This window comes from Dendrobates tinctorius, unplaced genomic scaffold (assembly GCF_039654945.1).
Source record: "Dendrobates tinctorius isolate UK_male_01 unplaced genomic scaffold, ASM3965494v1 ptg000193l, whole genome shotgun sequence".
NCBI lineage: Eukaryota > Metazoa > Chordata > Amphibia > Anura > Dendrobatidae > Dendrobates > Dendrobates tinctorius.
Window position 1 is genome coordinate 1,568,086 of NW_027361860.1, and position 27,711 is coordinate 1,595,796.

At 43.5% G+C, this 27,711-nt stretch overlaps 1 long non-coding RNA gene and 1 pseudogene across 1 annotated transcript in view; both read right to left on the reverse strand.

Moving 5' to 3' along the window:
• The window catches only part of LOC141055990 (uncharacterized), a 303,731-nt gene that overhangs the window by 221,369 nt on the left and 54,651 nt on the right, over positions 1 to 27,711 (reverse strand). The gene's annotated exons all lie outside the window — the stretch shown is intronic.
• LOC141056000 (bifunctional phosphoribosylaminoimidazole carboxylase/phosphoribosylaminoimidazole succinocarboxamide synthetase-like) lies at positions 15,085 to 22,740 on the reverse strand (annotated as a pseudogene).

The following is a 27,711-nucleotide window of genomic DNA, read 5'->3' on the forward strand; positions in this document are numbered from 1 at the left end:
GGTCCCTTTGAGATTATTGAAACCATCGGACAAGTTATGATTCTTGTTCAACAAGCATCTAATGTGGTTAAAATTACCCACAGACAATAAAGTGTGGGTATATGTTGATCAATGCAAGTTGTATATTGCAGAATGATACTGCATTTATTTTAGGAAGAAACTGATTCCAATAAGAGCTGGAATATTAAACATCCTGTCCTTGATGGATGTGATTCAACACCAATCCTAGAGGAGAAGACATTTCTCAGGAAAACCTATTTGATGGGAATCACATTTCTGTTACTCTATAATATTTCAACTGATCTATGCAGAAGATCTTTTACATCATGGAATAAATACTAGTGAAGTGAATGACCCTTGCCAAAATCTCTACATTCACAAAGTCCGAGAGGATCTAGTCTACAATACCTAATAGATGAAGACATACCAGACAATTCAGCAGATATTACTGGAAACATTTGCATGGGCTATGGTGTAAAATGCTGTATTGTGCTACACTTCATTCACGACACTGACATAATATTACATGCTGCCACAGGACCCAAGACTAAGTTCACACAGTTACAAGAGATTACATACACACTAATAAGACAGGCACATGGGAATGTAGTCCTACAGATGTGTTTAACTGGAATATAGAAATAAGAGATTAAGAGGAATCTGTGTGGTCAGGTGATATTACAAATGATGTGATCACAAAAGGGAAAGTTGCAACACCCTAAACAGATGTGGTTAAGGACACAATTTTGGGAAAATTTTGGAGTCTTCATTACAGAAGGAGATGAAGATTGGGTAAAAACATGGAACTTCCAGATAACCAGTAGCTGTAGTGTGGCACCCCTGAGGCTCAGTCGCCACAGAGGTACTGCACCTTCTCCTAAGGTGTAGTGCCCCACCATCCAGGTAAGGTGGGAACTCCTTTCCACACTCGCACCCCACACAACAGGGAAGTTCCGCACAGCCACATTGCAGGTCAGTGCTTAGAGAGTAGCAGGGCACCTCTGGTGGTTCCCTGCATGTAACACTGGATGTGCTGGGAGGTGGGTGGAGTTAAGATACATAAAACAGAGGGAAAGTGTAGGATTAAAGGTTCAGTCTGACAGAGGGTCAGTGAGGAAGGAAGCCATTCGGGAGGAGTGGGGATCCCTGGAAGAAGGGATGGAGGAAGGAGTGCTGCAGCTGCCTCAGTGATCTGAGACAGCTGGCACGGGAAAGAAACAGAAGGAGAAGGACGTAGAACTGAAACCTAAGCTTCCATAAAAGAAAGATCAGTGCAGAATGAAGGAGTAGGAGAACAGAGAGGAGACGTGGGTTGGAAGAGGAACCCTGCCTATAGGTTCTCAGAGCAAGACCGGGGCCCAATCCCCGAGGTTGTATGGACACTTATGTTTCTGCAGCAGACACCGGTGGAGTAGTTGGCTGTAAATGCACTACTCCCATCTAAGACTTGGGGCACAACAGCAACTGAATAGAGAGCCAGAACTCTGGAGAAAGTCCCCGATAGAGGCTACAGCTGTCTGCCATACGAGTAGAGTTGTTAGGAACATTGACAGGAGGAACTTCAGAGTACCACGGTACTGGAAATCACCACACTTAAAGGCGCTATAGAGGAGTCGTTCAGGAAAGGTACATGTTGGCAGAGTGTTGGAGAGGAGCTTTCTATCTGGCCTGGAGGTTGGCCGAGTCTCTGACCCGGAGGACACGGCCCGGAGGCAGGCATCCTTGTGTACCGCAGACCGAGTAAAGCCTTGGATCTACAAGCCTCGGTGTCCTCCATTCATTCTTGCGCCAACCCACTCAGCACCACTACATCTGGGTACCATCCTTTACACTGCCCTGGTACATCAGCCCTGCCTGTGGAGGGCTATATCATCACTGTTGCATCGTCGGCTTAACACCTCCATTGCTGAGCACAACAGGTGGCATCACAAACTATTCCATTTCACTAACTTTATACCGCAATTGACTTGGGCGCCCAGGGCCATGATCCGGGTCACCACTGCTGTCACACTTTCCCCTGACACCAGCCCAGTACAGATTACCCCGCAGCCCTGGGAGGGCGACCCAGTAGCTTTTACAGTAACAAATACTAAGGCTCCAGAAGTAAGGATTACACCACATTTTTCCACTTATTCAGATGTAGTGATACCAAATAGGCTAATTTTATTTCTTATTGGGTAAAATTTGGAGATTCAAATAAAATTTTAATAAATCTTGTATAATCCCTGCAGTTAGAAGGTATATGATGACCTCTGATGCCGCAGACATGTCAGCTCAAGACGATGGTGATGCCAGATGCTGTGCTTTACCATTCAGAGATGTGGACAACACAGAAAACCCTATTGACCTGTACAGTTTTGACTTCTGTAAAGAGCTCGGTGAGGGAGGATTTGGACAAGTGTTGATTTATCCTCAGTGTTCCCCAATGTATCCTGCACCAGATACACTGGAGGGACATACATATTCATTGTAGTGATCCATTACACAGATTCATATAATATATGGCAGTTTGTTCTGATCTGTTGTGATTTTTACCTCAGATCATCTTGGCATCACACCCAGTCAGTGAGGAACTTGTGGCTGTAAAAATAATAGCAAAGAATAAATGTAAAGAGGAAAAGGTGTACAGTGAATTAGAAATCCTGAAAATGGCCAGCGGGTGCTGTTATTTGATCTGTCCTTGGTCTGAGTGGACATTGGAAATACACCAGAAGCTTTTCAGTGATCTGTGTGCGTGGCATCTGCCATTTACCATTTGTTCCCGCGTTTACTTCTATAATGTTGCTAAAAGTCTCTTCAGAAGGGGGCTAGAGCTCTCGTGCCACCTATAGGAAGGAGCAATCCTAATGGTCAATGTGCTACTCCCTATAGGTGGCGCTTGAGTTCTTTTTCTTCCTCTGAAGAGAACAACCTGCACATTTCCCCAAGGAGCATTGCAGGTTTAAATTCTCCTCATATCGGCATGCTTACCATGTCACTCTCTGCTAGGATAGACGTTACCCCTGGGATCCCCTTCTAAAATGTAGTGTTTTCACTTGGTTTTTTTCTGCTGCCAAGTATGAGTGTTTATGCATCTTACATAGTAATGCCTGCTGTGGGCACTTGCTAAGTAATTATTCAAAGCAAATTAGTCCTTTCATCCTAGAAAACTTCTGATACATTCAGATCTGGCTTGGGGAGCACATGTGTGCACACAATTTATTTCTAAGTGCAATATTTTCAGAGTGTCTTGCCGGTTAAACATGGCATGTGCATAGGGCAGGAGACAGGCAAGGCTGGCCAGATATTTATACAAATATGCTTCCTGTTAAATTGCACACTACTTAAGCTGCTGCTTTCTTTTGCCTCCACTGCCCCTTTACACATTGTGTATACTCCACATCATCCCCTCCATTCCATCTCTCCCATGTACAGCACAGAGGCTGACATTTCACAGTCACTCCAATCCATCCTGTGCACAAAACCTAGACAAATCAAGCAACCTGTTCATGTCTGCCTCTAGTCACTGGTGACATCTGATCTAACCCTTGGCCCCCTTCCACCATTATAAATAAAAATTCACCCTGCAGCACAGATATCCTGACGATCTTATAAACATTCAGTGCTCACCTTCTCCTTTCTTAATGGTGCCCTCTGGAACTCACAGTCAACATGCAAACTCCTGCATATCCAAGAATTAAGTTAACCAAGTTGGTTTAAGTGGTAAATTAGGTATAAACATGTGATAATGATTTTAACTGACCATAGAGCAGAGAGGTTTACCTGTAGGTCATTGGCAAATCCAGATGTTTTTAGCAACTTAAGCTGTAAAAAGTTTCCACACATCTAGAAGCAAAGTTATCCAATCACCATGATCTTACATATAGAAGATGCCCATCTTTTCCCAGAAAGATAATATGAATGTGGAAAGGTTAGGAGAAATGGGTGCTGACCAAATAAGAGGTGAGTCAATAGCTATTGATAGTGTATGGTCAATCGTTCTTAGCAAATTCAGCTGGCTCTGTCAGTGGTCTGGAGACAAATACCAATGCATGGGACCAATTTTATTATTCCATAAAAATACCTATAGGTTGCACCATCTATTGTGCACCCAAAAGCAAATACCAGCAGACAAAATGATGAAGTTGGGTCTCCCAATACCTTATCACTGGACATAAGTAGATGCCCAATTAATCTGGCAGTGGCTGTCCGAATGCACATTAATGTGGTTGCCATGTGGCAATCACAGCAACAGTTTTATTCACTATAGCAGCCACTGTCCCAACAGTAACATCTTCAGTGTTTGGTATTTTTGCTTTGGACAAGTCACTGCTCAGATCAATCTAAATCTCATGGTACTGATCTGTTTTCTGTAGGTTGGAATTCCCAAGGATGCAGTCAACAGGTGTGCATTATAGATATTATTGGCTCTCGACTATTGGCATGGTAGATGGTTGGTGCACAGGCAACTGAAGCCAGACAATGTGTTGCTCATGGACAAAGCTAGTCATAAAATCAAGCTGAGTGGCTTTGCTTTGACCAAACTTGCAGGAAACTGTTCCTAATGTCACATTATCCTGTACATGAATACAGAGGACTAATACATTATTCTTCTTCAATCTTGAGCCCTACTATAGATAATTGTTCATGGGGAGGGGAAACTGACACAATGTACCGAGTATACATCAACTGGAAGCAATGTCCAGACTGCAGTCCACCTGCTCATTGGGAGAGGTTAAGAGAAGCCATAAACATGTAAGGCCAGGTCTTCTATCCATGATCCTCTTGTAGTCATCCAGTTTTGCCTTCAATTACCTCAATTTTCCCTGGAAAGTAAATGTCTTGGACCATGACATCAACTTGGCAGTTAAGGTAAAGGAATTTGTAAAAGAATTTGAAGAACAAATAGCTTGAGCTTTTTTGCAACTTGCTGTACAGATTACTTTAGTGAGAATATCAGGTCTTATGTCAGCGTTTTTGCACAATGTTTTCTGTTGTATATTATCTTGATTGCCAAACTTGGGATATACATTTTACCATTATCACCTCTGGGCTTGTTCTTTTTAGTTTATGGAACAGCTTGAGTTTATGATCATGTGTTGCTTTCTGGGTTCTGTATTAAGTCTTGAAACAGAAGCCTGAAAGCCAATCATATTCATCCATACAGAAATCACACTGCTCTCTTGGATCCAATGTGAAAATTCTAAGACTTCATAGAGGGACATGGTGCCACGATCATTCTAACCAGATCCTGGTGATGGAACCTTCTGAGAAGTCCATGATTATGGAAACACAAGCAGCTTTAACAAGCTAGTATTGCATGAAACCTGTATTTTTTAATCTGAAAGTTTTGCAGAGAATTGACAATCCACAGAAGACTCCAATGCTAAGGATGTCTGTCCACAAGTTCATACAAACATATGACTTGTTCTGCCATCTTAATACTGTAAGCATCATTGACCTGTTCACAGGATCCTTTTATGCCAAGTTCACATGTGCAATATTCAGCGATTTGAAACAAGTATTCATTTTAATGTATCCATAAGAAATAGAAGAAATTAAAAGGATATGGTTGCATTTTAATCTAGTTTTTGAAGAAATCTAGATTATACCTGCTTCTCTCTACTCGCTCTCCCAACAACCTGTGACACTTGTCTACGTTTCATAGGCTTACTTTGGGATTCTTTTGCAATGACCACATGAGTCCAGAAGGGAGACCAGGAAGTGCAATTGGCAAACATGGATCCACTCAGCTTCCAGGATGACATGAGAAGGGTACACCACCATGTTTCAGGAGAATCATCTGCACCGAGAATTCTTAACGTGTTGATGTCAATTGCCAGTTTAGACGACATGTGACAAATCACTATGGACCCAGCAACAGGTCATCCACGCAGATCAAACTCCTTTTCTTTATTCCGCCCTGTTCAAGGGATCTTAAAAAAGGACCACAATCTGAATAGTGGTCTCACCTAGCGGACCCCAGCGGCCACTTCAGCTCATCCCACTTGCAGACTACATGCCTTTCATGGACTGTCTCTGGGATGGTCTGAAAAGCACATGTCAGGAACACAAAGAGCAGGGTCATTTTTCTCAATTTAAGTTGTCAAGGAGGCCACAGCTCAATCCAGTTGCAGACCACCCTTTCTCCAGACTCTGCACTCTCCCCAAAATGACCACTCAGGGTTGTAAATGAAAGCAGAATATTTGAAGAGGAACACTCAAGCCACAGACATCTGACTCCTCTTCCTGTCCCAAGTGGGCCTTTCCAGCTCAGCCTCAGTATTTGGCTAGTTAGAGCTTCTCTCCCTCCAGATAGTTGGGGTCTTCCCTGACAATGCAGACACTTGAAATGGGATGCAAGTCTACATTATTGCACCAAAATATTATAGAGTTGTTTCGTTGCTTAACCATTTTGGGCAATTTACCCAATAATATCCCAATATCACCAATAGGAATCCACAGAACATTGCAGGTTAAATATAATTGTAAAAATATATTTCATCTAAATGTTAGAGCAAATAGTAAATCTAACCATAGTTTATTCTGCAGCAGAAAATCCAAATCATCCAGTGTCATTAGTAACAGCCTTCAGTATAAAGAACAAGGCAACTTGGAGGTGATTTGGCCCCACAGATCCTTGACCTCAATGTCAGTTTGCGTAATCACATGGAAACAGGATTTGCACAAGCCTCATACACTGAAGATCTGCAGGTAGGTTTTCCAAGATGTTTGGAAAGACCTGCCTGACAAATGCCATCAAAAACTGTGTGCAAACAAGTATCTAGAACTGGTGATGGCAGAGATTGGTCCCCAAATACTGATGCAATTAAGAATTCTCTTTTGTTCATTCATTTTTACAATAAATGGATAAGAAATCATGAACACCAGTGCTTCTGGAGGCATTTTTCCCCCACAACACCTGAAGCCCAGGGTGGTGAAACGTGTCAAGGTGCTTGTCAGCTCCCCATTTTGTGTCTCTATTGTCCATTACTACTGGCTGGAGGCTGGAGCACACAGCAGCTGCAATGTTTGCTCCCAGATGGTCCCAGAGAGTGAATGGTAGCAGCAGCAGCACTGGCAATGTTTGCACCCAGTCCCAGATAGAGTGAGTGGGGTGGGTGTGTTGTAATACATCTCTGCCTCCGGTCTTAGCTGGACATTATATATTATAGATTTGCCTGCACTGTACATTGTATATTATAGATCTACTACCTGAGCATTATATATTATAGATCGCCTGTCCCTGGACATATATTAGAGATCTCCCTGGACATTATACCATATTCTGTGGCGTACAAGATGATTTTTTTAACCCCTGAAAATCTTAAAAGCTAGGGGTCGTCTTGTATGCCAGATGTCATCTTATAGAGCAGGTGCGGAGCAATCTGAAGTCATTGTGTGTGGTGGTGGTGGGGGGGGGAAATGGGGGGAGGGGGTGGTCCCAGAGACCAGGTGAGGGGGTACATCACTGAGAAGGTGCAAGTAAAGTCTCCCTATTACCTCATTATGGCAGCGGTGCTCTGTGGAGCTCTCTGCTAGGGTGGCAGCTCTGTAGCAAAGGGGGCTTCGCTGGCATTTTGTCAGAGCCCGGAGGCCCCTGAAGCGATGCGTTGGCCTCCAGGAAAATGGCCACTGGGGCGGTGCATGCTCAGATTTAGATCTTGCCCCGAGATCTCGGGAGACTAGATCTGAATCTGAGCATGCGCCATCCCCAGGCAAATCCACAACGTGTGCATATACCCTTATTGTAAAATCTGACACTGACCATACACCAATGACACAGATACCACTTTTTCAAGTACGTGTTTAAACATGGACATATGAATAAGGCCTTCGTCAGAGACTGGGCAGTAATAGAATAAAATCAATATAGTAATCCTACAATGTCTGCTGGACATGTTATGGGGAGAGTTTATAGTTCAGTTAGTACATAGACACCATACTTGTTCTTAACCAGTCAATATTTTGTCCACAACACTGCAGTGTCAAAAGAGGAAGACAGCGAGACAGGCAGCAACATCGCATCAGAGAGCGCTGGACCTCGAAACAGAAGATCCTCAGATCCTGGTCTTGTGACATCGCATAATACCGATGAATAAATAATATTCTTATTAAAAAGGGAACCTGTCACCTCGTTTTGTCCCTATAAGATGCGTCCACTGCCTTTAGGGGCTTATCTACAGCATTCTGTAAAGCTGTAGATGCGAAGTACATGTTATATTATACTCAGCTGGAGGCGGTCTCGTCTGATGGGTGTCACAGGTCTAGGTCCAGCGCCTCCCATCTACATGCGATGTCGTTATCTTCCTTGCTTTGTGCTGTGCTCTTGTGCTGGCGTACTGATCTGCCCTGTTGAGGACAGAGCAAAGTACTGTAGTGCACAGGAGGTGGTAAAGGTCAGAGAGGCCAAGCACCTGCGCACTGCAGGACTGTAATAATGTGCAGGTACTGATGTCACCACAGATCAGAGACCGACCAATGGTTAAAGGGTTTATTTACAGGGGATAAATTCTCCATGCAGGGAGGAGCAGCTTGCCACTGCAGTCACCAGGGCTACACACAGTCACTGTCTATGCATTGTCAGGTGCAAAGTCTCCTCTGGTCATGAAGGCTCCAGAGTCCACGTACTCACCACAGCTCTCACCATTGCTCTTCTCTCAGCCTCTGTGCTCTGACTGGGAGTCCTCTCTCTGGGAGTGTGGTATCGCAGGAGGCTTTCCTCCTGGCACATTCTGCTTTCATGCCCTCTGCCTTCACACCTTCCGGTCCAGTCCCTCTTCCTGTTCCTCTAACCATAGCAGTTACATGGTCCAGTATGTCTAGGAAAGAAAGTCTTCCCCCTGGCAAACCTGCTATCTGGCCACATGGTTCTGGGTAAGGAGCAGTGAAGGAAACCTCCTTTGGGCTCTTCTTACTCTGCCCTCAACAGTGCAAATCAGTACACCTGTGCAGGAGCGTGAAAAGTCAAGGAAAATGACATCACATGAAGCTGGGAGGTGCCGGACCTGCGCACCCATCGGACCAGACCGCCCTCAGGTGAGTATAATAAAACATGTTTTTCTTATCTTGCAGGTCATATCAGGGGCTTATCAAGAGCATTCTAGAATGCTGTAGATAAGCACTGTGTTGTAGTGACCACTGTGTCCGCTAGGGGGCACTGTGTGGGTGTCCCAGGACTGGCCTTTCAGTCATATCCATTGTGGTAATGGGTATAGGATGCTGAAGGATCGTTATGCATCTTAAGGTGGGTTGCCTTGAGATGAAAGCTTGCTTATGTGCTGATCAGCAGAGCTTATCTGACATTCCAAGGTGCCAGGGAGAAGCCTTCAGATGATTGATGATATGGGCAGGATCAATCAGCTACAAATCCACCCAGGGGTGTGTTTAAGAGTGTCACAATAAAGTATATGTGCATGAATGCTTGAAGGACCTGTGATGAGGTCATAGCCATGTGACCCGCTGGGCGTGTCTACGGACAATATAAGGTAGCCAGAGTAGGTCACGTGGGAGAGAGCATGGAACTGATTGAGCCATGTGGAAGGCCCCGGCAAGTCTAGGTGGAGGAAAGTGTGCTACCTTCCTAAAGACCACGTGCTGAGGCTGCTGAGCCAGTGAGGCCTGGGTATATTAGCTGTATGCGAGGAGGGATAAGCCTCCTGTGTTTGTTGAGGCTCCAGGACTGAGCATGAAACAATGGACAGTTATACTTGTTTTCGCCTGAGCTAAAGGCTATTCCTTATGTTATGTGCTGGTTTATGGGTTATGGAGCAATAAACCCTATGAACTTTTAAAGGAGCGTACCTCCTGATTGACTTGAGTGGCTCCTGAGCGAGTTAAATCCCTACAGCACCGAAAGACAGTGGCCACAGCTTATAGTGGCAAAACGAGGTGACAGGTTCCTTTTTACTCCACGCGCTTTTAATACATCAACACTGTCCCCACAATCTAAATATCCTATTAGTATGTCTTTGTGTGGGTTTCCTATCACACTCCAAACACAAAGAACATAAACTCTGCACAACTGTCATCCTCTGTGGGATTTGAACCCCAATCCTACAAAGCTGTTACGCTGATCACTGAGCCACTATATACAGTGGTAAGCACTAAGCCACCATTACAGTGCTAGCCACAGAGCCACTGTGCTACCGTAATACCTATACAAGAATATTTTTGCTGGCAGCATTGTGTATTAGCTCTGTGGACATCATATGCACTAAACATCTGTTTAATTGGTTTTAGGATTTAATATTGATATCCCAGCACTGATCAACTGACTGAAGGAGTTGTAGAGTTTCATGGAATAAGGACTGCTATTTTACCATACTTATACACTATGTTCCAATGTATTTATTTAAAGGGATCTCCTGTCTCATCAGTCTGCCTCCCCCAATCTGCACAGCAATCCCCCTTCTTACAAGGAGAAGCAGGTCTGTGACTGGCAGGGTGGGGGGTCTGTCTCTTTCCAGCACCACAAGCAGTTAGCAGACATGTCTCTGGAATCCATCATGGTGTGCTGCCTCAGCCAGCAGGCCAAGGAAGCTCGGAGGATCAGTGAGGAGACAGGCAGCTCCGCCAAGACAAGAGGGACACCCGCCGGGAGCAGATAAGGATTATCCATGGATCTGGCTACTCTGATGAAGAGGGGCTTCACTAAGCTTGTGTACCAGAACATATTCACTACAATGCAAGCTATGATTTGGGCAAGGGAGACCCTTAAAATTCCATACAAGTATCAACACAACAAGGGCCATGCACTGTTATTTCGGGAAGTTGATATTGAGAAGGTGTGCTCATTTGAGATCCCTTATGTAGATGCAGTGAAATATTTATGGAATGACCCTGGCATACAAGAATGCTATGATAGGAGACGGGATCATCAACTGTCTGATTCCAAAAATAATTATCCAGATTACCGGGACCTAATTGCAGATCATGGATATCCATCTTCAACAACTTGGGCTCTGAGTCAGAGTGCCCACAACAGGAATCGAATATCCATTTGATTTACAAAGTGTCATCTTCAGAATGGTGGACATAGGAGGGCAGCAATGAGAAGGAAGTGGATACACCTCCATAATGTTCCTTGTAGCTCTTAGTGAATATGATCAGGTGCTCATGGAGTCTGATAATGAGAAACGGATGGAAGAGCGCCAAGCACCATTTAGGATGATTATCACATATCCGTGGTTTCAGAACTCTTCACTCATCCTATCCTTATAATAGGCAATCAATATTGACATCAGCATTGATCAGTTGACTGAAGGAGTTGTAGCACCTCATGGAATAAGGACTGCTATTTTACCATACTTATACACTATGCTCCAATGTATTTATTTAAAGGCAGTCTGCTGGATTTAACCCCTCCAAGCCTTATATATGTGCATGTAGCTTTTTTAAAGACAAACTCCGTTAACACCTTTATATGGTCAGCCCCCTTCTCCCTTTATTCAGTAATCAGCATTTCATTTGATATATAAATTATGCCTAACGACTGTGGTGGATCTTAACCTTCTATCACTCCAGCTCTATTTCCCACAGAGTGCTACCTGCTTTTGCTTCACTGACAGCCTCTATGATGTGTTTCCTTCTGGAAAAAAGAGCTGCAAGTAGATCAGGAAGAGGTGGCACCGAGCGGGTATAGAGCTGGAGCAACAGATCTACTCCCTCATTTGAATATGTATGCAAACCGATTTCAGATGAATAGACTTAACGTGTAAAAATATTGCTGGAAGTGTCTTTGAAAGAGCTATATGGGCATACACATAGATCCGGCCTCATTCATTACCTAGCAGCTTTTTTTTTTTCAGTTGCTACAAGTACCACATTTGCTGGATCACGGCAAAACCCCAAGTGTCGCACATGTCTGCAAGTCCCATAGGGAATGAATGAGGCTGAATGCAGTGCTGCCACAAGTGATCTGTTACATGGCAAACGCAGAAAAACTACCGGATCTGCTGCGAAATGCAAAAATCGCTGATTTGACAGTAGCCCCAGTCACTGACGACAATGTCAACATTACTTATGCTCACCAATGGGGAGGCAGCACTAAACGTGCCTAGGGCAGCACAAACAATACAGCCCTTGCAGGAAGAGGTGTGTAAGGGTAAATCAATATATTTACTTTGTTCTATGTTCAACTAAGCAAATCCTTAACACAATTTTTATTCAATAGCTTTTCGAAACATAGCTCAAATTTATCTGACCAACTCAGCTGAAGAATACAAAGATAGTTAACCATTTTTTGTGACGTTTAAAGGACAACCCATTACACATTCTGGGAAGGACTTGGAAAAGCTCCATGAGAAGTGAGTGAACAGTAGGAAACGTTGAAAAGACACGTCCAGCTTGTGGGTGCAGTTACTAATTTATTGCTGTTTCAATACATATTCCAGTATATCACAGCAAAAAGACACCTCTTGCCAGCCTGTGCGCTTTGACTCTTATGAAGTCTTAGTCCAAGAGTCAAAATGCATAGGACGGCAGTAGGGGTCTGTGTGTGTTGCACTATTGCATATATTGAAACAGCAAACGCTCAACTGCACCAAGAAGCTGGACCTGACTTTTCCACTTACAATTGTACACCAAGAGGTGGCGATTGCCTGTGCTTCTGGTCAGGATGGTCTGAATTGGGAATTGAGGATTAGTACTGAGGACAGTGAATAGCAGGAATTGAATAGTAGAAATTGTGTGCTTGTGGGGAGGAGGACCCCCATACAGTGATTGGGCTGGAACCAGGGGGACCGCCATCAGGGTTGTTGAAGAAACCACATCAGGGGGATTACAAAGGGAGACATGCGACTGAAGTTGTCAGGGCAACAGGGGGCGCGCTGAAGTGGCAGTTGAAGGAGAGCCTGACAGGAAGGAGAGAGCCGTGCGGCAGAGAGAGGACTGTGGCAACTGACGGTGTGGAAAAGAGAGACAGGCAGGAGACTGAAAAAGGGAAATTTGAGACTGACCGAAGGTTGACGCGTAAGAGACTCTCCCCGGGAGTTTCCCCCCGCAAAGATTCAGATAAAGTGATGGCCGCTGATTCCCTCCGTGGTGTGATAGGACCGGGATCTCAGGCGACCGCTGCGACGACACAGCAATCCGGTACAGTGGCCAGGACACTGCCCCCCTGTCTTCTCCCACAGCTGCGGCCCCATCATCACCGACCTCAGGGGACGTCACCTCGCTATAGGCGGCCGCAGAGCCCCGTCCCGGTTACTGAGGGGACACTGAGCAGAATTTGTTAACGTTTATGTCTTTTTTGAAACTGCGTCATGACCTGGCTGGGGAACGAGCGCCTCTAAACGGACGCCTGGGAGATTGACCCCCTGAACAGTTTCTTCAGGGCCTGTTGTGCCCCACCGTGCCAGCTTCTTCAGGGCCTGTTGTGCCCCACCGACCCCATTTCTTCAGGGCCTGTTGTGCCCCACCGACCCCATTTCTTCAGGGCCCGTTGCGCCCCACCATCCAGTTTCTTCAGGGCCTGTTGCGCCCCACCGTCCAATTTCTTAAGGGCCTGCTGCGCCCCATCGTTCTGGTCTCTTCGGGGCTGGACAAGCACAAGTCCTTTCGGGAAGTCGTGGATTACAAGGCAGCCACATCTGCAACCCCTGAGTGGTCGTGAACTCGAGCGACGCCCGGAAGGCTAAGTATATTATAGAGAAAATAAGGACCCTTTTTGTTTTTTTAATGTTGTTTTACGAGTCCCTGCGAGGACAAATAAGTGTTTCCCCTTTTGTCTGATTTAAGCAGTTTTAGCCCTTGCGGCTTTAAAACTTATAAAAGTTTATTTCACCCCACATTCAGTCTCGTGTCTCGTCACTGCATCCTGTGAGCCTGCTCGAACCCTACATGCTTACTTGTGTGGTAGTCACTAGCACCAACGTATTTTCTCTCTAGATTTCATCAACCTTTGGTGAGTGCAAAAGAGGCAAGAGCTATTTTACCAAACGGCACAAGAAAACCTTTGAAGCTTGAGAACTTGCTGAAACTTACATCAACCATACCCATCAGCAAGAAGGAATTTCCCATCTGAAGTTGAACAACAACAATATTGGGTGAAAGAGGAGAAAGCTCAAGGTAAGTCTCACCTCCAGCCATAGGCAGCCCTGCCACCCATCTTTATTGAAGTGGAGTTAAGCAATGATGCATTATGGAAGATGTTTGGTCAATTAGTTTATCACTACCATTGAGAGTGCAAGTTAACTAAACTTGTCTGTCTAGTTCCACAGATCTACAGCAATTAAAAAGATAAAGTGGACAGAAGAAAGAAGACCAAGAAGATGAAGTGGCAGAAGGAATCAATCCAGGAGAGCAACTTGATAAAGATGATTCAAGAAGCTTCTTGAACAGTACCCAATTAGAGTAAAAGAGCCCTTCCCATCACTAACCATGTGCAAATCAGCCAAACCGCCGCACAGTACTGCCAAGACAAATGGAGGTGAGCACAGAACAGAATTCGGAATTATGAATTATACTTCATGCAGCACTATGGGAACACCTCCCACCTTCAACTAATGGCTGCACCATACACAAGAAGCATTTTCTACCATCTCCCTTTTGTCTCCACTTCCTCAAGTGACATTTCCCAAGTGAATGCATTTGTCTTGGTTGAAAGCAATGCTAAATTTGAAAAAACATCCAAAACACTAAGTGTGAACATAAACCAAGTGGTGGAAGAACATTTTTGTTTTGGGTTATTTATTTTGTCTTACATACAAATTACCATGAAAAGGATGTTCCTTAACACATTTCCCAGGAACATCCATTTCAGTTTCATTTTTGTATGTTTTATTGTGTGCCTGTAAAAATGGCATAGGACTGACAACATTGTTCATAACTGTGACCTGGGAGTCTGAAATGCTTCCAGGGGTATTGCCCATGATGTTACCATGTAAGTTGAACACTGTTCCTAAATGATTTCAGATTTTTAGGCCCCAAAATCACCCGAGGGGGGTTGGGGGTGGGAGGTCATAGCACAAGTGCTTAATTTTCCCATAAACTTACATTGAGCTCATTATACGGGTTTATTGGGTATTCCAATTTGCTGGACCCAACCAATGAGCACCTGAGCTTTTTAGTGCTCGCCCATCACTAGGGCTTATCCGAATACCATTAGCAGTTTCCAAATAGCTGCATCGGAAACCTGGAGCGCTCCCATTTATCAGCGGTTAGGCTCTGCAGCTGCATGTCTTGCGGCTGTGTGACAGTCACATCACATGCCTGGAGAGACCAACACAAACAGGCAGTCTCATCAGGTCCTTTGTGATCAGACATCTCCCTCAGTTCACATGGGATGCCATAATTAGCACAGATTGCTTAATCTTTTCACAGTGGACTAGGTCAGAAATTTACCCCATCAACAATCCATTCTTGCCTATGACTAGGTCACCAGTAACTCCACTTTGTCTGCAACCCAATCAGTTTCTTTTTACTTTTTGTGGTAAGTCTGTTCATCTGAGGGACGTAGATGCCATGAGTCATTATCAATCACATCAGCAAAGACCATTTCTTTCTTGGTCACATCCACACCAAACTCAATCTTCATATTCACTTGGGAGCAGTCTTGTGCTGACCATGTTTTTTCCAGAATTTCAAAGATGGCCACTGTGTAATGGTTCATGATGTCCACCTCTGACTGGCCAATCACAAGGCCAGCACAGTTTAGTTGCAGTCAGCTGATCTTCAGACAATTGAGAGTCATTATTGGCATCATCCTTGAAAGACAGCTATATGTTATGAATGAGTCACCGAGGAGGAAAAAAAAAAAAAACAAGCTAAGCCACAGAAAACCAGAGAGGTTGGTAACTAAGAGGATTGCAGACCCCTGATCCCATCCACACAACTAGCAGTAGCCGTGGAGCGTACCCAAGATGATCCTAGACGTCTCTTCACAGCCGGAGAGCTAAATAAGCCTAAAACAAGAAAAGGGGAAATCTAAACTGCCCCAGAGCAGACCCCAAAGCAATAGACAGCCACCAAACATGTATTGTCAGTGAGACAAGATGAAAACAGATAGAAAAATAGGCTAAGCAAACAATGGGGCCCACACTAACTTGAAAGGATAGGAAAGGAAAGATGCTGTCTGCAATCACACACAAAACCCTGCCAAAAAATGTCCAACACTTTCTGGTAGCAAAAACCCTGAAGTCGCTAGACTTCAATTCCCTATATCATCACTCTGGTATGTTCTGAAGACAGAGCAAAAAGAGACCAATCTGATCAGGGACAAAAAGCAAACAGGCATAAACAGACATCAGAATGGAAATTTAGTACAGCCCCAGCAGGGGCTGGCTGACCACAAAAACCTGAGTAAACCAAACCAAATCTCATGTGAAAAAACAGCAGAGCACACTTAGCTTGAGAAGGCAGGAACAGAACAGGAAACCAGAACCTCAGGACAGGAGAAAAAAAAAAAAAAAAAAAAAAAAAAAAAAAAACCACCAGCACAAAATTAAAGAGTCTGCTGACTTAAATCCAGTCAGACTCCTGATGTCCACTCACAGTCGTCCTCAGATGGCAGAGACCTGCCACTTAGATCAGCTTCATTACCTACTGTCACTACTAGAGGGAGCCCGGATGGAGAACTCACGACTCCTCTGTCAACACAGCCTGCTCCACCACCCTCACCAGAAGCCAGAGGTAAACCATAAAATGAGTTCACAACAGCTATACTTTAGGAGGATAAAATTTATATCCTTCTGGTACCCCCAGGATTTCTATTCAGGAATGAACTGGTGGCTATTCTACTGCACACCCACTCTATAGGGATCATCTCACAGAGTGGCAATCAACCAGTTGCACAGCACTTAGTCACAAATGCTGTCCTGATACCAGATTCTTGTAGCAGTTTGAATATGCAGCTGGTGGTCTTGTTGGATATGGAGGCTTTCCTCTCAATGTGGTCTTTCCTGGCTGCATTGCCCGCTGTGATCTGGTCCTTGGACTGCATGAGGACAAAGCCAGGGTAATTCAGGAGCTCATACAGCTAGTAAGTTTTACCTTCATGCAGCTTCTTGCCCAGTCTCAACTCATGTGTGTCCATGATCATCTATGTTAATCTATAACACTGAAGGTCACTTGTCTGACCAAAACCTTTACTACTGTGTACGACTCCTGGAATAAATTGTCACCATAATACCAACCTGAGTGCCATTTTTTGCTAGATTATATGCCAACTTGTCATCTCAGACTAAGGCCTCTTTCACACATCAGTATTTGTATGCCAAAACCAGGAATGTCTCCAAAATAAGGAACTGGAGTCAGTCTTTCAATTATATTTTTTTCTCGGTAAGTTCCATTCCTGGCTGTGGCATACAAACACTGATGCAAAATACTGACCAAACACTGACGTGTGAATGAGCCTTAACTTGGCAGTTGATGAAGAATTGGTAATAGATGCAGGACAGCCAACAGCTTTAATTTATGATAAAAACAGAACCTGAATCTTGAGACAGAAGTCTATGGTCCTGATTAATCCATGCATAAAGCATCACACAATCTTGCATCAGAAGTGGAAATTTTCTAAGACTGCTTGGAATTACAACCATTATGGACATCCATGACATGTCACTGAATACTGCAATACTAAATCTTTCCACTGGGAGCACTGCAGAACAATGGAACACTTAGGCCATGTGCACACGATGCATTTTTCCAGCAGATCCGCAGTGGATTTTACCGCACAGAAACACTGCAGATCCGCAAAGTGATTTACAGTACAATGTAAGGCTAAGTGCACACGGTGATTTTCTTCTTACGGATTTTTGAGAAATCCGCAGGTCAAATGACCTGCATTTTTCCTGCGGATTTCTTCCTTTTTTATTGTGGCTTTTGTGCTTTTCCACTGCGGATTTTGAAAATGGAGCAGGTGGAAAACCACACAAGAGTAGTGACATGCTGCATTTTTTGGACCGCACAAAAACCGCGCGGGAAAAAAAAAAAAAAAAAAAAAAAAACAAAAAAAAAACAGTGTGCACAGTGTTTTTTTTTATTGATTTACATTGTACTGTAATCACTTCGCGGATCTGCAGCGCTTCTGCGCGGTAAAATCTGCTGCGGATCTGCAGGTAAAATGCATCGTGTGCACATGGCCTAAATCAATGAAAAATATAATAAAATTTTATTTCTATAGCGCCGACATATTCCGCAGCACTTTACATTTCAGAGGGGACTTGTACAGACGATAGACATTACAGCATAATAGTCACAGAGTTTATAACAGATACCAAGAGGAATGAGGGCCCTGCTCGCAAGCTTACAGTCTATGAGGGAAAAAGGAGACACGAAAGGTGGGTGGTAATTAAAAAAAAAAAAAAAACTGTGCACACGCTGCGGTTTTTTCCACGTGGATTTTGTGCGGTCGAAAAAAAATGCAGCATGTCACTTTTGTGCAGTTTTCCACCTGCTCCATTCTCCAAATCCTCACAAAAGCCGCTGGAAAACCGCAATAAAAAAGGATGAACTCAGCAGGAAAGATGCCGGTCATTTGACCTGTGGATTTTTTTTAAAATCTGCACGGAAAAATCCGCAGGAAGATAATCACCATGTGCACTTAGCCTTACTGCCAGATATCTCCACTGGTGAAAGCTGATCAGATCACTGAACTGAAATTAATTAAAAAGTAATAAATTCTAACAAACTTTTTTCTTTTAAACAAGCAATTATCCCACAAATTTACTTAATCAACATTTGCATAATTCAGGGATAAGGTTTTTTCCATCCTCAGAATAGGGGTGAACAGCCTAATGCAGAAGGAAATTTTTGGCTTCCAGGGAGAAGGAGACACCTGAGGTGAGGGGAAATGTTGGATTATACTAATGAGCCTCACAATAACCAGTGACCACATAGGAGCAGCACTGAGGAGCTGATGTGAGGCCAATGGCAGGAAGAGACGTCTCTCAGATCACCATGTTATTCTAGAAGCTGCAGCTGATCTGTTCTGGGTGGAAGTTGTCTGTCACCAAGATGATTGATAATAGATGGCTCCTAATTGTGAGCGAATCTGAACTAGATACAAGGTCAGATAATGTGAAGCCTCCAATACATAGATAATGGTCTTCAGAATGATGCAGGGCCTTCATTCCTCTTGGTATCTGTTTTGCTCTGTGTCTATTGTTATGCAGTAGTGTATATTGTCTGTACAAGCCCCCTCTAAAATGTAAAGTGCTGCGGAATATGTCGGCACTGTGTCACCATCACCCACGGACCGATTTGCCAGTTTGGGAAAAGGCTTTGTACAATTTAATAAGACTCTTGCACACAGTGACACGCTGTAAACAATTTGAGATAATAGCAAAACCATTTTTTGTTTTTCATTCTATTGTCAAAGTCGCTGCCCATAAAAAATATGATGAATTATCTGTTGGAAATGCAACTGCAGATATTCTAGCCAAAGAGGCAGCCGTGACAAGAAAAGTGTTTCAACATTAACCTCTCGAGGTTTCAGCAGTTCAAGAACAGACCCACATATCCCTTTTGCAGAAGAAAAAGACATCTCTTGTTGCTTCCCAAGTGGATCCATATCCTCCCTTTTGTTAGTTTAAACGGGGTTTTGTGTCATGACTTATATGGGGAGTTCTGTCCTGTGGTACCAAAACATCTACAGGTTGAGTTCACAAGATATAATCATGAAAGTTTGGGTCTTTTAGGCCAAAAGAAAAGGTTAGGCATTCTCAGAATTTTTACTGGAAAAAGATGGAAGAGACTATATAAAGTATTGTTCAATCATGTCTCATTTGTGCTCAAATGAATCCAAGACCAAAAGGACAAACCTCCACTACTCCAAATTGCACCTGCAGATGATCCATGGTCCATGTTACAGATTGATCTGTTACCATCAGGTAAAAATGGTCTCAGGTATGCATTGGTTGTAGTAGATGTTATTTCTAAATGGGTTGTATTTTACCTGTCAGGAAAGATTAGGCTTTGTCTACAGCTAGTGCATTATTTAATCATGTCTTTCGTACTTGGTAGATCCCAAGAATGATCACCTCTTATTGAGGAAGTCACTTTACAGGAAAAGTCATGCAAGCAGTTTGTACTATTCTAGGGGTACAACAGTTTAATGTACCTTACCATCCACTGTCCGCTGGTATTGTGGAAACGATGAAAAGAACAATAACATCCAGAATTGCTAAGATTTTCTTGGACAAAGGAGATACTTGGGTTGATGAGTGTGAGGAACGACTTCTTCCACAACTCATTATCCTCCTTTCAAACTAATGACAGGAAGAAAAATGCAATTTTTCCACATGAAACATTTTTGTCCACACCTCAAACAGATGCTGTTGCAAGGCCCAAATGGTTGCAGTAGTTGCAGGAAAGCTTGAAAGCCACTTCCACATGCTGCATCAAGAACGCAGAGAATGGAGACACCATATGAATCCGTTCAAGAAAGGGGCTCTAGTGAGGATTAAACTGTCAGGAAGAATGGACCTTGGGAAAGTAGCTGGGAAGGTCCCTTTGAGATTATTGAAACCATGGGACAAGTTATGATTCTTGATCAACAAGCATCTAATGTGGTTTAAATTACCCACAGACAATAAAGTGTGGGTACATGTTGATCAATGCAAGTTGTATATTGCAGAATGATACTGCATCTATTTTTGGAAGAAATGGATTCCAATAAGAGCTGGAATATGACACATCCTGTCTTTGATGGATTTGATTCAACACCAATCCTACAGGAGAAGACATTTCTCAGGAAAAGCTATTTGATGAGAATCATATTTCTGTTGCTCTATACTATTTCAACTGATCTATGCAGAAGATCTTTTACATCATGGAATAAATACTAGTGAAGTGAATGAACCTTGTCAAAAACTCTACATTCACAAAGTCCAAGAGGATCTAGTCTACAATACCTAATAGATGAAGACATACCAGACAATTCAGCAGATATTACTGGAAACATTTGCATGGTTATGGTATAAAATACTGTATTGAGCTACACTTCATTCACGACACTGACATAATATTACATGCTACCACAGGACCCAAGACTAAGTTCACTCAGTTACAAGAGATTACATACACACTAATAAGACAGGCACATGGGAATGCAGTCCTACAGATGTGTTTTACTGGAATATAGAAATAAGAGATTAAGAGGAATCTGTGTGGCCACGTGATATTACAAATAATGTGATCACAAAAGGGAAAGTTGCAACACCCAAAACAGATGTGGTTAAGGACACAATTTTGGGAAAATTTTGGATTCTTCATTACTTTCCATTACAGAAGGAGATGAAGATTGGGTAAAAACATGGAACTTCCAGATAACCAGTAGCTGTAGTGTGGCGCCCCTGAGGCTCAGTCGCCACAGAGGTACTGCACCTTCTCCTAAGGTGTAGTGCCCCACCATCCAGGTAAGGTGGGAACTCCTTTCCACAGTCCAACTCACACAACAGGGTAGTTATGCACAACCACATTGCTGCTCAGTGCTTAGAGAGTAGCAGGGCACCTCTGGTGGTTCCCTGCATGTAACACTGGATGTGCTGGGAGGTGGGTGGAGTTAAGATGCATAAAAGAGTGGGAAAGTGTAGGTTTAAAGGTTCAGTCTGACAGAGGGTCAGCAAGGAAGGAAGCCAATCGGGAGGAGTGGGGATCCCTGGAAGAAGGGATGGAGGAAGGAGTGCTGCAGCTGCCTCAGTGATCTGAGCCAGCTGGCACGGGAAAGAAACAGAAGGAGAAAGACGTAGAGTTGCAACCTAAGCTTCCATAAGAGAAAGATCAGTGCGGAACGAAAGAGTAGGAGAACAGAGAGGAGACATGGGTTGGAAGAGGAACCCTGCCTAAAGGTTCTCAGCGCAAGGCCGGGGCCCAGTCCCCAAGGTTGTATGGACACTTATGGTTCTGCAGCAGACACCAGTGGAGTAGTTGGCTGTAAATGCACTACTCCCATCTAAGACTTGGGGCACAACAGCAACTGAATAGAGAGCCAGGACTCTGGATAAAGGAGTCCCCGATAGAGGCTATAGCTGTCTGCCATACGAGTAGATTTGTTATGAACATCTGACAGGAGGAACTTCAGAGTACCACAGTACTGGAAATCACCACACTTAAAGGCGCTATAGAGGAGTCGTTCAGGAAAGGTACATGTTGGCAGAGTGTTGGAGAGGAGCTTTCTATCTGGCCTGGAGGTTGGCCGCATCTCTGACCCGGAGGACACGGCCCGGAGGCAGGCATCCTTGTTTACCGCGGACCGAGTTAAGTCTTGGAACTACAAGCCTCTGTGTCCTCCATTTATTCTTGCGCCAAGCCGCTCAGCACCACTACATCTGGGTACCATCCTTTAAACTGCCCTGGGACATCAGCCCTGCCTGTGGAGGGCTATACCATCACTGCTGCTTCCCACCATCTGTCCCAGTGGATCTGTCTGCAGCGTCGGCTTAACACCTCCATTGCCGAGCACCACAGGTGGTGTCACGAACTATTCCATGTCACTAACTTCATATACCGCCATTGACATGGGCACCCAGGGCCACGGTCTGGGTCAATGCTGCTGTGACATGTTCCCCTGACACCGGCCCAGTACAGAGTACCATGCAGCCCTGGGAAGGTGACCCAGTAGCTTTTACAGTAACAAGTACTAAGGCTACAGAAGTAAGGATTACACCACATTTTTGCACTTATTCAGATGTAGTGATACCAAATTGGCTAATTCTTTTTCCTATTGGGTAAAATTTGGAGATTCAAATAAAATTGTAATAAATCTTGTATAATCCTTGCAGTTAGAAGGTATATGATGACCTCTGATGCCACAGACATGCCAGCTCAAGACGATGGTGATGCCAGATGCTGTGCTTTAGCCTTCAGAGATGTGGACAACACAGAAAACCCTATTGACCTGTGCAGTTTTGACTTCTGTAAAGAGCTTGGTGAGGGAGGATTTGGACAAGTGTTGATTTATCCTCAGTGTTCCCCAATGTATCCTGCACCACTGGAGGCACATACATATTCATTGTAGTGATCCATTACACAGATTCATATAATATATGGAAGTTTGTTCTGATCTGTTGTGATTTTTACCTCCGGTCATCTTGGCATCACACCCAGTCAGTGAGGAACTTGGGACTGTAAAAATAATAGCAAAGAATAAATGTAAAGAGGAAAAGGTGTACAGTGAATTAGAAATCCTGAAAATGGCCACCGGGTGCAGTTATTTGAACTGTCCTTGGTCCGAGTGGACATTAGAAATACACCAGAAGCTTTTCAGTGATCTGTGTGCGTGGCATCTGCCATTTACCATGTTCTCCTGCGTTTGCTTCTAAAATGTTGCTAAAAGTCTTCAGAAGGGGGCTAGAACTCTCGTGCCACCTATAGGAAGGAGCAATCCTAATGGTCAATGTGCTACTCCCTAAAGGTGGCGCTAGAGTTCTTGTTCTTACTCTCTGAAGAGACAACTTGCACATTTCCCCAAGGAGCATTGCAGCTTTAAAGTCTCCTCATATCGGCATGCTTACCATGTCACTCTCTGCTAGGAAAGACGTTACCCCTGGGATCCCCTTCTAAAATGTTCAGTGTTTTCATTTGGTTATTTTTCTGCTGCCAAGTATGAGCGTTTATGCATCTTACATAGTAATGCCTGCTGTGGGCACTTGCTAATTAAGTAATTATTCAAAACAAATTAGTCCTTTCATCCTAGAAAACTTCTGATACATTCAGATCTGGCTTCGGGAGCGCATGTGTGCACACAAATTTATTTCTAAGTGCAATATTTTCAGAGTGTCTTGCCGGTTAAACATAGCATGTGCATAGGGCAAGAGACCGGCAAGGCTGGCCAGATATTTAAACAAATATGCTTCTTGTTAAATTGCACACCACTTAGCTGCTGCTTTCTTTTGCCTCTACTGCCCCTTTACACATTCTGTATACTCCACATCAGCCCCTCCATTCCCCCTCTCCCATGTACAGCACAGAGGCTGACATTTCACAGTCACTCCAATCCATCCAGTGCACAAAACCTAGACAAATCAAGCAACCTGTTCATGTCTCCCTCTAGTCACTGGTGACATCTGATCTAACCCTTGGCCCCCTTCCACCATTATAAATAAAAATTCACCCTGCAGCACAGATATCCTGACGATCTTATAAACATTCAGTGCTCACCTTCTCCTTTCTTAATGGTGCCCTCTGGAACTCACAGTCAACATGCAAACTCCTGCATATCCAAGATTTAAGTTAAACAAGTTAGTTTAAGTGGTAAATTAGGTATAAACATGTGATAATGATTTTAACTGACCATAGAGCAGAGAGGTTTATCTGTAGGTCATTGGCAAATCCAGATGTTTTTTGGCAACATAAGCTGTAAAAAGTTTCCACACATCTAGAAGCAAAGTTATCCAATCACCATGATCTTAGATATAGGAGATGCCCATCTTTTCCCAGAAAGATAATATGAATTTGGAAAGGTTGGGAGAAATGGGTGTTGACCAAATAAGTGGTGAGTTGATAGCTATTGACAGTGTATGGTAATTAGTTCTTAGCAAATTCAGCTGGTTCTGTCAGTGGTCTGGAGACAAATACCAATGCATGAGGCCAATTTTATTATTCCATAAAAATACCTATAGGTTGCACCATCTATTGTGCACCAAAAAGCAAATACCAAAAGACAAAATGATGAAGTTGGGCCTCCCAATACCTTATCACTGGACATAAGTAGTTGCCCTATTAATCTCTCAGTGGCTCTCAGAATACACATTATTGTGATTGCCACATGGCAATCACAGCAACAGTTTTATTCACTATAGCAGCCACTGTCCCAACAGTAACATCTGATCTGTTTCCTGTAGGTTGTAATTCCCAAGGATGCAGTCAACAGGTGTGCATTATAGATATCTTTGGCTCACGACTATTTACATGGTAGAGGGTTTATGCACAGTGACCTGAAGCCAGACAATGGACAAAGGTAGTCATAAAATCAAGCTGAGTGCCTTTGCTTTGACCCAACTTGTAGGAATCTGTTGTCCATGTAACATTATCCTGTACATGAATACAGAGGACTAAGACATTCTTCAATCTTGAGCCCTACTATAGATAATTGTTCATGGGGAGGGGTCTTTGTTGCTTTGACTGGATATTTCCATTGGCTTAAAGCAATGGAAACTGACAATGTACCGAGTATACATCAACTAGAAGCAATGTCCAGACTGTAATCCACCTGCTCATTGGGAGAGGTTAAGAGAAGCCATAAACATGTAAGGCCAGGTCTTCTATCCATGATCCTGTTGTAGTCATCCAGTTTTGTCTTCAATTATCTCAATTTTCCCTGGAAAGTAAAGGTCTTGGACCATGGCATCAACTTGGCAGTTAAGGTAAAGGAATTTGTAAAAGAATTTGGAGAACAAATAGCTTGAGCTTTTTTGCAACTTGCTGAACAGATTACTTTAGTGAGAATATCAGGTCTTACGTCAGCGTTTTTTCACAATATGTTTTCTGTTGTACATTATCTTGATTGGATATCCCAAGTTTGGCATTTTACCATTATCACCTCTGGGCTTGTTCTTTATAGTTTATGGAACAGCTTGAGTGTATGATCATGTGTTGCTTTCTGGGTTCTGTATTAAGTCTTGAGACAGAAGCCTGAAAGCCAATCATATTCATCCATACAGAAATCACACTGCTCTCTTGGATATAATGTGAAAATTCTAAGACTTCATGGAGTGACATATTGCCACGATGGTTCTAACCAGATCCTGGTGATGGAACCTTCTGAGAAGTCCATGATTATGGAAACAGAAGCAGCTTTAACAAGCTAGTATTGCATGAAACCTGTATTTTTTAATCTGAAAGTTTTGCAGAGAATTGACAATCCACAAAAGACTACAATACTAAGGAGGTCTGTCCACAAGTTCATACAAATATATGACTTGTTCTGCCATCTTACTTAAAACTGTAAGCATCATTGACCTGGTCACATGATCCTTTTATGCCAAGTTCACATGTGCAATATTCAGCCATTTGAAACAAGTATTCAGTTTAATGTATCCATAAGAAATAGAATAAATTAAAAGGATATGGTTGCATTTTAATCTAGCTTTTGAAGAAATCTACATTATACCTGCTTCTTTCTACTCGCTCTCCCAGCAACCTGTGACGCTTGTCTACGTTTCATAGGCTTACTTTGGGATTCTTTTGCAATGATCACATGAGTCCAGAAGGGAGACCAGGAAATGCCATTGGCAAACATGGATCCACTCAGCTTCCAGGATGACATGAGAAGGGTACACCACCATGTTTCAGGAGAATCATCTGCACCCAGAGAATTCTTAACGTGTTGATGTCAATTGCCAGTTTAGATGACATGATGTGACAAATATCACTATGGACCTAGCAACAGGTCATCCACGCAGACCAAACTCCTTTTCTTTACTCCGCCCTGTTCAAGGGATCTTAAAAAGGACCACAATCTGAATAGTGGTCTTACCTAGCGGACCCGAGCGGCCAAGTCAGCTCCTCCCACTTGCAGACTACATGCCTTTCATGGACTCTGTCCCTGGGATGGTCTGAAAAGCACATGTCAGGAACACAAAGAGCAGGGTCATTTTTCTCAATTTAAGTTGTCAAGGAGGCCACAGCTCAATCAAGTTGCAGACCACCCTTTCTCCAGACTCTGCACTCTCCCCATAATGACCATTCAGGGTTGTAAATGGAAGCAGAACATTCGAAGAGGAGGACTCAAGCCACAGACATCTGTAACATCTGACTCATCTTCCTGTCCCAAGTGGGCCTTTCCAGCTGAGCCTCAGTATTTGGCTAGTTACAGCTTCCCTCCCTCCAGATAGTTGGAGTCTTCCCTGACAATGAAGACCCTTGAAATGGGTTGGAAGTCTACATTATTGCACCAAAATATTATAGAGTTGTTTTGTTGCTTAACCATTTCAGGCAATATACCTACTAATATCCCATTATCACCAAAAGGAATCCACAGAACATTGCAGGTTAAATTGTAAAAATATATTTCATCTAAATGGTAGAGCAAATAGTAAATCTAACCATAGTTTATTCTGCAGCAGAAAATCCAAATCATCCAGTGTCATTAGTAACAGCCTTCAGTATAAAGAACAAGGAAACTTGGAGGTGATTTGGCCCCACAGATCCTTGACCTCAATGTCAGTCTGTGTGATCATATGGAGACAGGATTTGCACAAGCCTCATACACTGAAGATCTGCAGGTAGTTTTCCCAGATGTTTGGAAAGACCTGCCTGACAAATGCCTTTAAAAACTGTGCAAGCGACAAGTACCTAGAACTGGTGATGGCAGAGTTTGGTCCCCAAATACTGATGCAATTAAGATTTCTCTTTTGTTCATTCATTTTTATAAAAGTGGATAAGAAATCATGAACACCAGTGTTTCTGGAGGCATTTTCCCCCACAACACCTGAAGCCCAGGGTGGTGAAACGTGTCAAGGTGCTTGTCAGCTCCCCATCTTGTGTCTCTGGTGTCCATTACTACTGGCTGGAGGCTGGAGCACACAGCAGCGGCAATGTTTGTTCCCAGATGGTCCCAGACAGTGAATCGTAGCAGCAGCAGCACTGGCAATGTTTGCTCCCAGTCCCAGATAGAGTGAGTGGGGTGGTAGTGTTGTAATACATCTCTGCCTCCGGTCTTAGCTGGACATTATAAATTATAGATTTGCCTGGACTGTACATTGTATATTATAGATCTACTACCTGAGCATTATATATTATAGATCGTCTGTCCCTGGACATATATTGGAAATCTCCCTGGACATTATA